Genomic DNA, 11,047 nt, shown 5'->3' with positions numbered 1-11,047 from the left:
ACTCCCTCCATTCCTAAATATTTTTCTTTTTAGAGATTTCAAATGGACTACCACATACGGATGTATATAGACATATTATAAAAGAGTGTTGTACTACATCATTGTGCAATTGTTGTTTAGCTTCTAATATTAACTTGGTGCTTTTAGGTACATATGTCATTGGTAAAGATCTGCGTTTCGACCCTTTCTGCGTATGGGGCAATGATATATCGATGAACTAGCATCAAGTGAGGAAGCTGATAAAGATTGTTAGTAAAATGGGTCCAAAGATGGCAATTAAACTATTTGTTTACACTTTATCCAAGACAACAGCGAACTGCAGGATGGTAAGTAAGAACTCTGCAGCCTTCTTTTTACTGCCCATAATGAGTTGTGTTAGATGACAATGTCTGAAATCTTATTCCTTTGCAGTGGTTGCCAAAGCAGTTTACTCAAGATTACCTCTCAAACTACATGATTGGTGGACATGCAAAGGTTAAAGTATTTCTACCAGAACACGATGATTATCTAGATGTTTTTATGAAGACCGTGGAGGATGGGCGGTCGGCCACCACAAGGGGTTGGACTAGAGTCGTGCGTGCCTTCTGCATGGAGGAGGGCACAATATGGGCATTCCGCTTCACCTTGTTCAGCAACCAGAATATATTTCGCCTCTTTCTTTACCGTCTTTCATAGTACAAGTATACAACCGTGGTTCATCATTCTTTATTTGGTTCTTATGTAATTCTTGAACATATGTACCTATGAATCGAATAATGCATTGGTTGTTTGAACCTGATGGATATGAATAAAGCTATAGCATACATTCAAATTCAAATCCAAATCCGGTACAATTTGGAAAAGCAGCAATTAAATTACGGTGAAATTACGCTCTCCAGGTTGTTACGGCACACACGGTTGGTAAAACACAAATGTTTGCGATACGCACCATAATCCGAGACGGTTCACAGAGAGGAAACGTGTGCAAGCATGCACACAGTTGCCATTTGCAAAGCGTGTGCGATGTCAGACAATATCACAAACGGTGCGGGCAAACTAAACATTTGTGTTAGTTGCCTTATCGTACACGATTCGCAACCATGAACTGTTTCTGATGAAGTATGCATCGTAAACGTTGCACCATAGAATAGCGTGTGCGATATTTGTCGTGTACGACGATGTTACGACGGTCCGACATTTCGTAATCCTGTCCGACACTTGTACGAAGATTAGCTAATCTTCTTAATGGTGAACTGTTTGTGATGGGCCGCACATCATACACGTTCTATAATAGTGAACCGTTTGTGATGGTCCGCGCATCGTAAATGTAGCACCACAGAATACCGACTGCGATGGCAATGCGAGCAGAAACGAGTAGGAGTACTGTAGGGGCCCTATCCCCGACGGTTTCTGGGTTGTGTGGGAAGGACCCCCCTATCGCCCACACTCACTTGGCGACGGTTCCAAATGCCGTTGCGGAAAGGGGTTTTAAACCGTTTGTTTAGGACCGACGCGCACCAGTGCAACATGATGAAAGTGACTAGATGAAATTCCCGTGTACCCTCAAGAACACTTTGATTATCATAAGAGACCGTTTTGGCCTGTCCTTTGCCTCAAAAGGATTTGGGCTACCTTGCTGCATACTTGTTACTATTATCGTTACTTGCTCGTTACAAATTATCTTGCTATCAAACTACTCGCTACTTACCGTTTCAGCACTTGTAGACATTACCTTACTAAAAACTACTTGTCATTTCCTTTTGTTCCTCGTTGGGTTCGACACTCTTACTTATCGAAAAGAGCTACAATTGATCCCCTATACTTGTGGGTCATCAGGCGCCGAAACCCGCCCAATTCTCGGGGCGCAGCTCAAGCACTCGTGGACAGTGTGAGGGCCTATCGAGAGGCAGAAGCAGCAAACCAGGGGGCTTATGAGTTGCCACTCGTGATTCCTTCAACAGAAGCCGGGTTAAGCACTAGAAGTCTCGGGGTTCCGTGTCTAGTGCCGGCCCTACGGAATGAGCGTATGCCTAAGTATTTCAAAGGTCCCCGTAAGATACCTAATTACACAGCTGATCTGGAGCCTCCAGGTTGGATTGAGAGTTATGAGCTAGCCATGGATATGTTAGAGGTCAGTGATGCAGTATGTGCCAAATATTTCACAATGATGTTGGAAGGACCATCGCGCTTGTGGTTGAAAGGCATGTCTCCTAATTCTATTAACTCATGGGTTGCATTAAAGGCGCGTTTTATCAAAAAGAATCAAGGAACATGCTAGCAGCCGCTGACGATTGTTGATTTGGATCATTGAGTGCAGCGGGAGGATGAGTCGGCCCATCATTGGGTCCGACGGGTCTCAGCTATCATCCACTCGTCAGATAATATTGCGACGACTCAGGCTGTTCTAATTCTTGAGAAGAAATGTCATTTCTTGCCGCTTAAGCAGAAGCTTGGGCGGCTCAAGTGTAAGTGCCAGGATATGGGTAACCTCATGAGTGCTCTCACCAAATATGCGGATTCTAACACCACGAAGGATCCCAGCTCTAATGATGATAAACCTAACAAGGGCAAGAAAAATGGTGGTGTTAAGGGCCAGTGGAAGAATGTCGTAGGGCACAATGGCAATAACCAGGGCAATGGTAATATGCACAGATACCCCGATGGCGGGTCTGATCTGGTGGCTAACACCAACACTGGCTATAAAAATCAGCGTCGGTATGGCAATGGCAAGTCGCCTTTCAATCCAGGAAGGTCAAAGAGTATTGAGGACATGCTTAATGGCCCTTGTCCCAAGCATAGTTATCAAAATAAGCCGTCCAAACATGATTGGAAGGATTGTTACGTTTTGAAGGAGTTCAGGAATCAAGGGTTTTCACGGCATCACGGTAATGGTAATGGGCCGCCCGGCAGGTCAGGCCCCGGGTCGCAAGGAGCCAGCTTTGGTGGTGGCAGCTCAAACTCCAATTATCAGGGCCAGGGAAATCAACAGTCTGGTCATGGAAATCATCAGCAGGATAATCAGTCTGGATATCATAGTAACCCTAAGCAGCTCAATGGTGGTCAATACGACGTCTTCACTACAAGTCTTTGCAAACGAGACCAGAAGGTTCATAAGTGGGCGGTTCATGTAGTAGAGCTGGATGTTCCGCGGTATTTGAGATGGTCTGAGCACACGATAACGTGGACCAGGGCGGATCACCCACCTTGGGTTGATAACCCGGGTCACTTAGCCCTTGTAGTGGCCCCCAGGTGGGTGGTTATAAATTCACCAAGGTGCTTATGGACGGTGGTAGCAGCATAAACATACTATACCCCACGGTATGACCCGGCCGGAGGTATGACCCGGCTGGGACTTGGTATTTCATTGGTGACCCGGCAGATTGTAAGCCGCCAGATCTGAATCGCCAAAGCATCTTACCCGGCTTAAATTCATTTCCTTAGCCATCCGAAGGCCATGGAGCAAGGCCTCATACTCAGCTGCATTGTTAGTACAAGGGAACATTAACCGGAGAACATAAGAAAATTTGTCACCTCGTGGGGAAGTCAAGACAACTCCAGCCCCCGAGCCCTCCAACTGTCTAGATCCATCAAAGTGAATACTCCAATATGTGTTATCCGGCTTTTCCTCAGGTGCCTGTAACTTTGTCCAATCATTGATGAAATCCACAAGTGCTTGGGACTTGATGGCCGTACGTGGCACATACTTTAAGCCGTGAGGTCCAAGCTCAATGGCCCATTTAGCAACCCGGCCTGTGGCTTCCCTGTTTTGGATGATGTCTCCTAAAGGAGCAGAACTAACCACAGTGATGGCATGACCCTGAAAGTATTGCTTAAGCTTCCGGCTTGCCATGAAAACCCCATACACAAGCTTCTGCCAGTGTGGATACCTCTGTTTGGACTCGATAAGCACCTCACTGATATAGTAAACCGGCCGTTGAACCAGGTACTCCTTGCCCGCCTCTTTCCTTTCCACCATGATGGCTACATTGACGGCCCGGCTATTAGCAGCCACATATAACAATAGAGGCTCTTTATCAATAGGGGCAGCAAGCACGGGCGGCTCAGCCAACTGTTTCTTCAGATCCTCAAATGCTTGATTAGCAGCGTCACTCCAAACAAAATGATCTGTCTTCTTCATCATCTGATAAAGAGGAATAGCCTTCTCACCTAACCGGCTTAGAGCTGCAATACGACCCGCCAGACGCTGAACATCATTGACTCACGCCGGCTTAGCCAGTGAAGTAATGGCTTTGATCTTCTCCGGGTCAGCTTCAATGCCTCTGTTACAAACCAAAAATCCCAAGAGTTTGCCTGCTAGTACACCAAAGACACACTTGGCCGGGTTAAGCATCATCTTGTAGACCCGGAGATTGTCAAACGTCTCCTTCAAATCTACAATCAGGGTCTCCTACTTCCTGGATTTCACCACAGTGTCATCTACATAAGCATGAACATTACGCCTGATCTAATTGTGAAGGCAATTCTGCACACACACCGCTGGTAAGTCGCCTGAGCACTCTTGAGCCCGAAAGGCATAGATACATAACAGAAGGCTCCAAACAGAGTGATGAAAGCTATTTTCTCTTGGTCCTTAACTGCCATCTTGATCTGATGATAACCAGAATAAGCATCCAAAGAACTCAAACGCTCACAACCCGCTGTAGCATCAATGATTTGATCAATATGAGGGAGAGCAAACAGATTAGCTGGACCAGCCTTATTTAAGTCCGTGTAATCCACACACATTCGCCAAGTGCCGTTCTTCTTAAGCACCAGCACCGGGTTAGCCAACCACTCAGGATGAAAAACTTCAACGTAAACCCGGCCGCTAAGAGCCGGGCCACCTCCTCACCAATGGCCTTCCGCCTCTCCTCGTTAAATCGGCGAAGAAATTGCTTGATCGGCTTAAACTTCGGATCAATATTAAGAGTGTGCTCAGCGAGTTCCCTCGGTACACCCGGCATGTCTGAAGGCTTCCATGCAAAGATGTCCCAGTTCTCACGGATGAACTCGATGAGCACGCTTTCTTATTTCAGATCCAGATTAGCGCTGATGCTGAACTGCTTAAATGAGTCGGCCGGGACGAAGTCAACCAATTTAGTATCATCCGCCGATTTAAACTTTAACGAAGGATCATGCTCTATGGTTGGTTTTTTCAAGGACGTCATGTCTGTCGGGTTAACATTATCCTTGTAAAATTTCAGCTCCTCCGTTGCACAAACTGATTCAGCATAAGCCGCATCACCTTCCTCACACTCCAAGGCCACCTTGCGACTCCCATGCACCGTGATGGTGCCCTTATAACCCGGCATTTTAAGCTGCAAGTAAACATAGCAAGGCCTTGCCATGAACTTAGCATAAGCCGGCCGCCCAAACAGAGCATTATAAGGGCTCTTAATCTTGACCACTTCAAAGGTTAGAGTTTCAGACCTGGAATCATGCTCATCTCCAAAGGCAACTTCCAAAGATATCTTACCCACTGGGTAGGCTGACTTATCCGACACCACACCATGGAAGACAGTGTTTGACGGCTTAAGATTCTTATCTGTCAGTCCCATGCGACGGAAGGTCTCATAATAAAGGATGTTAATGCTGCTACCTCCATCCATGAGCACCTTAGTAAACTTATAGCCTCCAACCTGAGGTGCCACCACCAGAGCCAGGTGACCCGGATTATCAACTCGGGGCGGATGATCCTCATGACTCCACACAATAGGCTGCTCTGACCACCGCAAATAACGTGGCACCGCCGGCTCAACCGCACTCACGGCCCTCTTATGAAGCTTCTGGTCCCGCTTACATAAGCTAGTGGTGAAGACATGATATTGCCCACTATTTAACTGCTTCGGGTTGCTCTGATAACCAGACTGTTGTTGCTATTGATTCCCCTGATTACTCTACTGGTTATAACCACCCTGGTTGCCGTGGCCCTGAAACCCGGAACTTGAATCGCCGCCGCCATGACCCGGACCATGAGAACCGGACCCTGATCCACCGTTCAGGCCATGGTGGCACTGGATGGACTCCCTAAAGCTTCTCATTATGCTGCAATCTTTCCACGAATGAGTAGCCGGCTTCTGATCCGTTCCGTGTTTCGGACATGGTTGATTCAATATTGCTGATACGTCTCCAACGTATCTATAATTTATGAAGTATTCATGCTATTATATTATCCTTCTAGGATGTTTTATATGCTATTTTATACGATTTTTGGGAATAACCTATTAACCTAGAGCCCAGTGCCAGTTTTTGTTTTTTCCTTGTTTTTGAGTTTTACAGAAAAGGAATACCAAACGGAGTCCAATTGACGTGCCAATTTTTGATGATTTTTTATGGACCAAAAGAAGCCTTCGGAGCAAAAGTGTTGGGCCAGAAGAGTCCCGAGCTGTCCACGAGGGTGGAGGGCGTGCCCACCCCCCTGGGCATGGGCCCCTGCCTCGTGGACGACTTGGGCACCTCCTTGACGTGAGACCTACGCCAAAAATTCCTATAAATACTGAAACCTCTAGAAAATAATCTAGATCGGGAGTTCCGCCGCCGCAAGCCTCTGTAGCCACCAAAAATCAATCGGGACCCTGTTCTGGAACCCTGCCGGAGGGGGGATCCCTCACCGGTGGCCATCTTCATCATCCCGGCGCTCTCCATGACGAGGAGGGAGTAGTTCACCCTCGGGGCTGAGGGTATGTACCAGTAGCTATGTGTTTGATCTCTCTCTCTCTCGTGATCTTGAGGTGGTACGATCTTGATGTATCGCGAGCTTTGCTATTATAGTTGGATCTTATGATGTTTCTCCCCCTCTACTCTCTTGTAATGGATTGAGTTTTCCCTTTGAAGTGATCTTATCGGATTGAGTCTTTAAGGATTTGAGAACACTTTATGTATGTCTTGCATGTGCTTATCTGTGGTGACAATGGGATATTTAGGTGATCTACTTGATGTATGTTTTGGTGATCAACTTGCGGGTTCCGTAACATTGTGAACTTATGCATAGGGGTTGGCACACGTTTTCGTCTTGACTCTCCGGTAGAAACTTTTGGGCACTCTTTGAAGTACTTTGTGTTGGTTGAATAGATGAATCTGAGATTGTGTGATGCATATCGTATAATCATACCCACGGATACTCGAGGTGACATTGGAGTATCGAGGTGACATTAGGGTTTTGGTTGATTTGTATCTTAAGGTGTTTTTCTAGTACGAACTCTATGATAGATCGAACGGAAAGAATAGCTTCATGTTATTTTACTACGTACTCTTGAATAGATCGATCAGAAAGGATAACTTTGAGGTGGTTTCGTACCCTACAATAATCTCTTCGTTTGTTCTCCGCTACTAGCGACTTTGGAGTGACTCTTTGTTGCATGTTGAGGGATAGTTATATGATCCAGTTATGTTATTATTGTTGAGAGAACTTGCACTGGTGAAAGTATGAACCCTAGGCCTTGTTTCCTAGCATTGCAATACCGTTTTCGCTCACTTTTACCATTAGTTACCTTGCTGTTTTTATAATTTCAAATTACAAAATCCTATATCTACCATCCATATTGCACTTGTATCACCATCTCTTCGCCGAACTAGTGCACCTATACAATTTACCATTGTATTGGGTGTGTTGGGGACACAAGAGACTCTTTGTTATTTGGTTGCAGGGTTGCTTGAGAGAGACCATCTTCATCCTACGCCTCCCACGGATTGATAAACCTTAGGTCATCCACTTGAGGGAAATTTGCTACTGTCCTACAAACCTCTGCACTTGGAGGCCCAACAACGTCTACAAGAAGAAGGTTGTGTAGTAGACATCAAGCTCTTTTCTGGCGCCGTTGCCGGGGAGGTGAGTGCTTGAAGGTATATCTTTAGATCTTGCAATTGAATCTTTTTGTTTCTTGTTTTAGCACTAGTTTAGTTTATAAGAGAAAACTACCAAAAAATGGTATTGAGTTTGTCTCATATGCTTCATCTTTTTAATATCTTTCATGAGAATGATGGAAAGGAAAATTGTGCTCAAGTACTAGAAGAAGAAATCTATAAAATGTTTGGCACTAAATATTTGAATGATGAGCATGATTGCAATGTTGTTAGTATGAACTCCTTGAATATCCATGGTACTAATGATGATTGCACTAGTTATGATGAAAATGTCTCCTATAAACATGTCAATTTTTGTGGAGTGCATTGGGTTTGCAAGTACACACCAAATAGGGAAGATAGATATTGCAAGAGGCATAAGCATTTAGAGACTAAATTGTTGCAAGAAAGGCTAGATGTTTGTGCTGAAAAATTATTTTTTCTTAGCCGTACTTGTGAAATTTGGAATGAACATGATCATTTTAGTACCCAATGCAAATTGTTTCATGATCGTATCGTGTCCGAAAATTGTGATGACTTTATTTCCCTTGCACATCATAATGAACTTAGTTTGCTCTTGGGTTATGAAGAAATGAAACGTATAACTAAGGTCATTCCAGAATTTGCCCTTGATAGAGTTCTTCATTTTGATCTAGAGGAAATTTATATGTATTGAACGGTGAATTGCATTGAAAATCCTTATATTGCCAACTACATAAAGAAAAGAAAACAAATAGAAGATGAAGAGAATACTAATGAAAGGGAAGAGACTTCCCAATATCCTCCTATTATTTCTTATGATGAATCATGTAACGAGGAGGAGCCTTCCATTCAACCAATTTAATTAATAAGGAGCTCCAAAAAGAGGATTGAACCCACACATGATGTGGTGAAGAAGAAGAAAATAAAAAAGGAGGAGAGGTAAAAAGATATCTCTCCCAAATAATGTTGCTCCTATTATTGATGTGCCTCGTGAAAATGAAGATGATGCACTTGATGATGAAACTTGGTTTGGAAGAGTGTCAACTTTAGGAAGTAATGATCCCACTATTTTGGAGGATATTGAATCTTATAATATTTATGAAAGTGGATTTGGAGAGGTCAAGACTTTATTTAGTGATGTATCCACTATTTCGGAAGAGGTTTCAATTGATTATGATGAGAACAAAGTTGCTACTTATGATGATTATTGTGATGACACGTATGCTATAAAGAATAAAGATAACCATGAAACTTTTCATCATGATTTTAATTTTCAATTGGATTATGCTTCACATGATAGTTATTTTGTTGAGTTTGCTCCCACTACTATTGATGAGAATAAATTTGCTTATGTGGAGAGTAGTAAAATTTCTATGCAAGTAGATCATGAAAAGAATGCTTTATGTGCTGGTTATATGGTTGAATTCATTCATGATGCTACTGAAAATTATTATGAGGTAGGAACATATGCTTGTAGGAATTGCAATAATATCAAGTTTCCTCTCTTTGTGCTTAAAGTTTTGAAGTTATGCTTGTTTTGCCTTCCTATGCTAGTTGATTATTGTTCCCATAAGTTGTTTGCTCACAAAATCCCTATGCATAGGAAGTGGGTTAGACTTAAATGTGCTAGTTATATTCTTCATGATGCTCTCTTTATGTTTCAATTCTTATCTTTTATGTGAGCATCATTGAAATCATCATGCCTAGCTAGGGGTATTAAACGTTAGCACTTGTTGGGAGGCAACCCAATTTTTATCTTTGTTCCTTGATTTTTGTTCCTGTTTAGTAATAAGTAAATCATCTAGCCTCTGGTTAGATGTGGTTTTATGTTTTAATTAGTGTTTGTGCCAAGTAAGACCTATAGGATCTTCTTGGATGATAATTATTTGATCTTGCTGAAAAAGACAGAAACTTTCTGCTCACGAAAACAATTGTTAAAAATCACCAGAAATTTATAAAATACTGATTCCAATTTCAGTAGATCAATAATCAAATTATCTAGGTCTTCCTATTTTGGCAGATTTTTCTGGGTTCCAGAAGTTTGCATTTGATGCAGATTACTACAGACTGTTATATTTTTGACAGATTCTGTTTTCTATGTGTTGTTTGCTTATTTTGATGAATCTATGAGTAGTATCGGAGGGTATGAACCATACATAAGTTGGAATACAGTAGATATTACACCAACATGAATTTAGAATGAGTTCACAACAGCACCTAAGTGGTGGTTTATTTTCTTATACTAACGGAGCTTACGAGTTTTCTGTTGAGTTTTGTGTTGTGAAGTTTTCAAGTTTTGGGTAAAGATTCGATGGACTATGGAATAAGGAGTGGCAAGAGCCTAAGCTTGGGGATTCCCAAGGCACCCGAAGGTAATATTCAAGGATAACCAAGAGCCTAAGCTTGGGGATGCCCCGGATGGCATCCCCTCTTTCGTCTTCGTTCATCGGTAACTTTACTTGGAGCTATATTTTTATTCGCCACATGATATGTTTTTTGCTTGGAGCATCATTTTATTTAGTTATTATTTTCTTTCTGTTATTTATAATAATGTTTTGAATCTCTATTTTCAAAAAAAAATGTCAAGGATAGCCTTTAGCATGCTTATTTTGCAAGCATACATGTTGCTGTTTCAAAACAGAAAGTTTACCGCTGTTGCAAAAATTCTCTAGAAAATTCAGAATGTGATAAAATGTTGAAACCTTTTGAATAATAAGCTCTGATAAATTTACTATGGTGGGAATTTTCTTTCATAATTTTTGGAGTTAGGGAAGTATGGATCTTGCTGTATTCTTTACAGACTGTCCTGTTTAGGCAGATTGCTGTTATGTTCGCATTGTTTGCATATGTTTGCTTCTTTAATGATTCTATTTGAGGATAGGACTATTAAATATGCAGAGGCATTTATTATGCAATGTTGAATAATAATTTTAGAGATTTGCTACAGTAGAGTATGATAAGGTTTTTGCATTGGTTTATACTAACTTATCTCACGAGTCCTTGTTGAGTTTTGTGTGGATGAAGCTTTTGAGATTTAGGGAGACCGTGATATGAGAGGAATTAAGGAGACACAAAAGCTCAAGCTTGGGGATGCCCAAGGCATCCCAAGATAATATTTCAAGAAGTCTCAAGCGTCTAAGCTTGGGGATGCCCCGGTTGGCATCCCACCTTTCTTCTTCGACAACTATCGGTTAGTATCGGTTGATCCTAAGTTTTTGCTTCTTCACATGATGTTTGCTATCCT

This window comes from Triticum aestivum, chromosome 3D (genome assembly GCF_018294505.1).
Source record: "Triticum aestivum cultivar Chinese Spring chromosome 3D, IWGSC CS RefSeq v2.1, whole genome shotgun sequence".
Lineage (NCBI taxonomy): Eukaryota > Viridiplantae > Streptophyta > Magnoliopsida > Poales > Poaceae > Triticum > Triticum aestivum.
This window is presented reverse-complemented; position numbering follows the sequence as displayed.